Raw genomic sequence first — 6513 nt, 5'->3', positions numbered from 1 at the left:
GGGCTTCCACCTCGTGCTAGGGAGGTTCCCAAGGCTTTTCGCGGGGTTTCAGGGATAGAGAAAACTTCTAGAGAGAGAGGGAAGTTAGGGGAGGTGTAAGGAATGAAGAGGGCTTCACCTCTTATTTATAGGAGGCTGTAGGGTCACTCACGTCGTAAGTTTTAAGGTTCTCACATCGTGAGCTTGGCTGGTGCTAACACGCAGCATCACACATAGGGTGCAAATCAGCCAATTTTCCAAAATTCATAACTTTCGCATACAAACTCCGTTTTCGACGTTATTTATATCCACGCGTAGGTAAAAACAATATCTACAACTTTTATTTAGACTCTGTCGGCTAATTCTTGAACGATCATAAATGTAACAGTACAAGAAGATTAGACTGCTAAATGACCGCGAATAATTCGTAACTCCTTCATACGGACTCTGTTTCCGTATTTCTTTTTATCATTGAGTTCCTATTAATGAGATCTTAAACTCTCATTTAGGTCGCGTAAGCTAAAAACCGCTCGAACTAAAATTCGAGTTTCGGGTTGTACACAGCTAAGCCGAAACATTGAAAAATCATCACTTCCTCATACGAAGTCAGATTTGGGCGTTCTTTTTATGAATTTTCTCGGTTTAAAATACTCTACGACTTTGGTTTAGATTACTAAGGCTAAAAAGTCTTTTATCGTCAATTCACTTTTTACGCTTCCCGGTGCCGTGTCGGTTTTGCCGTAAAACTTCGACGGGCCGTAACTTCTTCGTTATAACTCGGATTTCGGCATTCTTTATATGTACGGAACCCTTGAGAAATATTATACAACTTAGTTGAAATTATTCATTCTAAATAATTTTTTGTCGAAAGGTCGTTTTCGACCCTTATCACCTCTAAATTGACTCGTTCGGATCTACGGGCGTTACAATTATCTCCCCCTTAGGATGATTACGTCCCAGAATCATCAACGAAACAGGGCTCGTATAATGAATCCATACATCATATCTTCATCCTAGGTAATAATTATAACTTATATAATCCTTCGAGTCTATCTCTTAGACTTATTGACTGGAAGTAGTACTCTATCATGCACCTGCTCTCTATCTCAGGTTAGACTCCAAATTATGACCTATAATCACACGTTTAGACTAAGGTATCTTAGAGTTAAATTCCAGAACAGACTATACCTTCCTTCATGTTCTAAAGTTATATAATCACATTTTAAAAGGTAGCATTCCTAGCTACAAGCAACTATCGTGATACCTCTACTGATCGCTTTGATTAATTCATCCAGCTTGAGTCAAGTGCTACATAACACTTGGTTCTCTGAACCATGTAACATACTCGCCTTCGTCGGACTCAATTCGATATGACCACTAGGGTCGAAATAACAATAATCTCCTTAATCATTACCAAAAAGATGGTAACGACATACCTGAATAAAACGAAATCGATTACTAGTTTCTTGGTAACCTAGTGACTTTCCCTGATCCAAGCGTGAGTCCTATGCTTCTGGTAGTATAGGCCTCTACTTCCTTTCACACCTACTTATACACATCCCAAGTACTGTCTCGTAGTTTTCCAAGTTATTATCATAAAAACAATTTTAACACATAAAAATGTGTCCAAACAATCACAAAATTTTCCCTAGACTCTACTAGGACTTCTTCTATGTGTATCTTCAATCATTGATTCTGCTTAAACTCGGTCGGTGGTGGAAATGCCAAATGATAGGAAAACTTCAGGAATTACACCAATCGTTCCTTCATCCCGCCAATCGAAGGTGTACTTCGGACATACCGTACTCCTCTGAACATACTGTTTAACATATTCTAAAGGCATGATACCAATCTTACGAAATCTTCCGATAGGTGTCATTCACTATCATAATCCTTTTCATTTCCTCTATTTACTCAATTCTCTATGAGCCTTCACCCAGACGTTATGTTCACGGAAGCATTCATTCAGTGCATCGAGCCGAGAATATAGATAGATAAGATTTAGACATGTAATTCTCCTTATTACTTTGAAAAGTTACATGCCAGTTCTAATACCGTATTTAAACGTTTAGAAACCTGAACATATAAAATTTCAAGATCCGGTCGGCAACAGACCATAGATCCGATCAAACGATAGCATAAAGCATCACAAATCCTTTAGCACATAAAAGCTCGTTAAGCATTTTCCCTAAATTAGCCAGTGCTTGTGTCTATTCAGGTGTATACCTAAATTTTATTAGACACACTCCTCACAATCATTGCTTAGCATTCTAAGTTTAAGTCTAGAAATAAATCCATATTCCTAGTTCGCTAAAACTAATGCTCTGATACCAACTGTGACATCCCCATTTTCACGGCCAGAAAAGACCGATTTTGTTTATGCTTTATAAAAATCAGAATATCTCTTTTAATAAAATGGTTGCAGAATTTGTTCCCAGTAAAAATGATAAATACGTTATTAAAGCATTTCCGAGGAAAAGTATTTTTATTCATTTTAAAACATTTGGGATGTCATTGTCAATACAGAAACATAAGCATAAACAGAACTTACATTCATTATCACTGGTGATTTATATCTCCTTAATCTCTCAGTGTAATGTGACTTCATATCAACACCTGTGATATAAATAAACTGAGTGGGTCAGGTTGGGAAACCTGGTGAGTACATAGGGTTTTCAACCTACAATAATATAATTATTATGTTTAAACATTTAAACAATCAACCCAATTACCCATCCCCATTATCTTCATTATTCTACCCTAAGAATTAAGCTATACCTCGTTTATTTATTCCTAAGGGTTGTCCTAAGGAATAGGCACGAAATCCATCGTTGTCAAGGTTTACTCAACAGACACTTAATCCATAGTTTCCAAGGTTTATCTCGTTTATTGACAGTATCATTTCTGAAACTCCTCTCGCAATATAGGTCGATGGGTTTTATCTCGTTTATCGATGGTATCGTTTCTGAGAATCCACACCCAATACCTGTCGCTGGGTTTTTAGAGTACACCTGGTGAATACACAGTTCACAACACCTACAGGTTGTGAGCCTGCTAATGTGCACTAGACTGTCTAGAATAGTCCGTGGTTGTCACCCATACTCTGTTGGATGGCGGGGCCAACACTGGGGTAAAAGGCTTCTCTCATGGTTCATCTCTCGCCCTTACCTTATGGTTTCTATCACCTATTCATCAATTTATTTTTGTCATACAGAAAGTATTTCATCTACCCATGTTTTACGCAACACATTTTGTAGATATAAAATACGTACAAGGTTTAGATAATGTAAAACATGTATAAAAATCTTTCACCCAGCACAGACAGCAAGTATTCAGATAATATACACTCATAGCACGTAATTTATATAAAATACTTCATATCTATGTGTAAGCTGAAAGTAACTATGCACTCACCTGATTAGGTGGTCACTCGGCACTCGGACAACACTTCGTTACTCTTAAAATAATTTTCCTCGACAAAACCTAGTATCAATATCACTAGGGTTTAGTCTAACATTAACCACGACTAATTAATAGTCTAGCTATTATTACTATTATATAAGCTTTAAACGATACTTATATAACCCATAATAATAGCCCAAGTATTTATTATAAGTCCTAATAACGTTACTATAATTAAATAAAAGCTATATTAAAAATAGCGTAGGCGTAGCTCACATATAGCGGGTTTTTCTCAAAACCGGGCGTCGTTGAAGAAGCTTTCCCGAGCCAAAAGACTCTTCTTCTCGGAGCCGTCCGGCACTCCGGGGCTTCCACCTCGTGCTAGGGAGGTTTCCTAGGCTTTTCGGGGGGTTTTAGGGCTAGAGAGAAGTTCTAGAGAGAGAGAAAAGTTATGGGAGGTGTGAGGAATGAATAGGGCTTCACGTCTTATTTATAGGAGGCTGGAGGGTCACTCACGTCGTGAGTTTTAAGGTTCTCACATCGGGAGCCAGGCTGGTGCTGACACGTGGCATCGCACATAGGGTGGAAATCAGCCGATTTTCAAAAATTCATAACTTTTTGATACAAACTCTGGTTTCAACGTTCTATATATCTACGCGTAGGTAAAAATAAGATCTACAACTTTCATTTAGACTCCGTCGGCTAATTCTCGACCGATATAAAATGTAACAGTACACGGATATTAGACTGTTAAATGACCGCGAAAAATTCGTAACTCCTTCATACGAACTCTGTTTCCATATTTCTTTTTACCATTGAGTTCCTATTAATGAGATCTTAAACTCTCATTTAGGTCGCGTAAGCCAAAAACCGCTCGAACTAAAATTCGAGTTTCGGGTTGTACACTACTAAGCCGAAACTTTGAAAAATCATAACTTCCTCATACGAAGTCAGATTTGGGCATTCTTTTTATGGATTTTCTCGGTTTAACATACTCTACGACTTTGGTTTAGATTACTAAGGCTAAAAAGTCTTATATCGTAAATTAACTTTTTATGCTTCCCGGTGCCGTGTTGGTTTTGTTGTAAAACTTCGACGAGCCATAAGTTCTTCGTTATAACTCGGATTTCGGCGTTCTTTATATGTACGGAACCGTTGAGATATATTCTACAACTTAGTTGAGATTATTCATTCTAAATAATCTTTTGTCGAAAGGTCATTTTCGACCCCTATCACCTCTAAATTGACTAGTACGGATCTACGGGCGTTACACATTGAGTGAGATTTACTTATAATTTCCTAGAGTTTAAAATAGTTGAATGGTTACACAGGAATAGAATTTCCTAGCTAAAATGCTAGTTGTGACTTATCGTGTCTGTTTAGCTCATGATTTTGGAACAGCGATCTTGCCATATCCTAAACAAGACTATTGAAATCATAGTGTTGCAACATGCATCTCGTCGTCACTCAATCAAGATTTTTTTCACTCACATTGTCATAACACTGATTTCGCCATCCCCCAAACATGATTTATAATCATACAATTTACAGGAAATAAATTATATACATACAATAATATTCCCTAACCGTTTCCAATAATTTGACTAACTTATATACATTTGGTCTAGCGAATTCACATTGTGTTCCGACTGTCTGTTTAAGACTATGAATCTACTACCGAATGTATAATTCATTTAAACCATAACTATGATACCAACTTGTAACACCCATATTTTTAACACAAGGTACACTAATAATTTTCCATTTATAAAACATGAATCAGTATGAATTCAGTATACATTCGTATCACAAATCAATACAAGTAGTTATCATGAGCATCTTACAATAACCTTTTGTAAGAATCCAAATCGGGCACTACTATCTCCATTTCATGCTACTAAGTTTACCTGAACCTGAAACATACACAACAAAATGGTAAGCTACAATGAGTTTAGTGGGTACCAAATTAATAGGGTATATATTAATTTCACAAGTGAATATATCATCGGTTTCTCAAGCGTATAATCCTAATGTGTCTTTTAATTGTTCAATACTGTATGACATTACTAATACCAAGTTTTCCATTTACCTTTCATATTGGACTTATAGTTAAGCAATCTGTCATCAATTCCACTCAACCTCTCCTCAGTAGTAACAAATCAATTGTATTATAACTCCTCCATCCAACATTTCTCTTCCTGCCATTGAATCCATCTAAACTTTCACAACAACATATGCTTCCTCAAGGATAGTATTTCAACCACCAAGGTTACCATAAATTTACAATTATCCAAAATGATAATATTATAGCCACCACGGGTATTATCATAATGTAATATTAACATACAATTATTTATACATTCGCATAACCTCGTGGTGTTAAAGTCACCAAGACCACCACTAATAACACATACCAATATTGTGGTATTATAGTCAACCTGATCACCATGAATAACTGATCCTGATACCATGGTGTTATCGTTCCCAAGACCACCACGAATAACTTATTATCAATACCATGACCTTACAATCACTTGGGTCACCACTACTAACTTATTCTCAATAATATGGTGTTAGAGTCACCAAGACCACCAATAATATTACTTCATGATAGTATAATCACTAAGACTATCATGGTTAATATTATTCTATCACAGTGTTATTTTTAGCACTAAGCATACTACTAATTATTTTCATTGGAGATAAATAGTGGTAATTACATCACTAAGCATACTACTAACAACAAAATAATCTGAAAGTGTTGTGTTACAGACACTTAATCAACCATTGACTTGCATTCCTCATAAAATTGGATTACAATCACTCATACTACCATAAATATTAGTCCTATAAACTTATAGTACAATATGATCTTGATATAATTCCATTAATGACATATACAACCTTATGCCATTATCTTACAACCATCTAAACTACAATGTTCAAGCACATATATATACACTAATGGTACACCAACATCTTGCTACCCAATAGACATATAATGTCACAAACCACGCTATCAAACTTTCCACTTACTCAGAAATCCGAGTAGACTTACAATTGTGTTAGTTACTATTAATTTCTATAAACTTTATTGGTAGTAATTAATATTACATAAAATAAGAATTCATC

Source organism: Lactuca sativa, chromosome 4 (genome assembly GCF_002870075.4).
Source record: "Lactuca sativa cultivar Salinas chromosome 4, Lsat_Salinas_v11, whole genome shotgun sequence".
Lineage (NCBI taxonomy): Eukaryota > Viridiplantae > Streptophyta > Magnoliopsida > Asterales > Asteraceae > Lactuca > Lactuca sativa.
The sequence above is the reverse complement of the archived record's forward strand: the minus strand, read 5'-3'. Positions refer to the sequence as shown.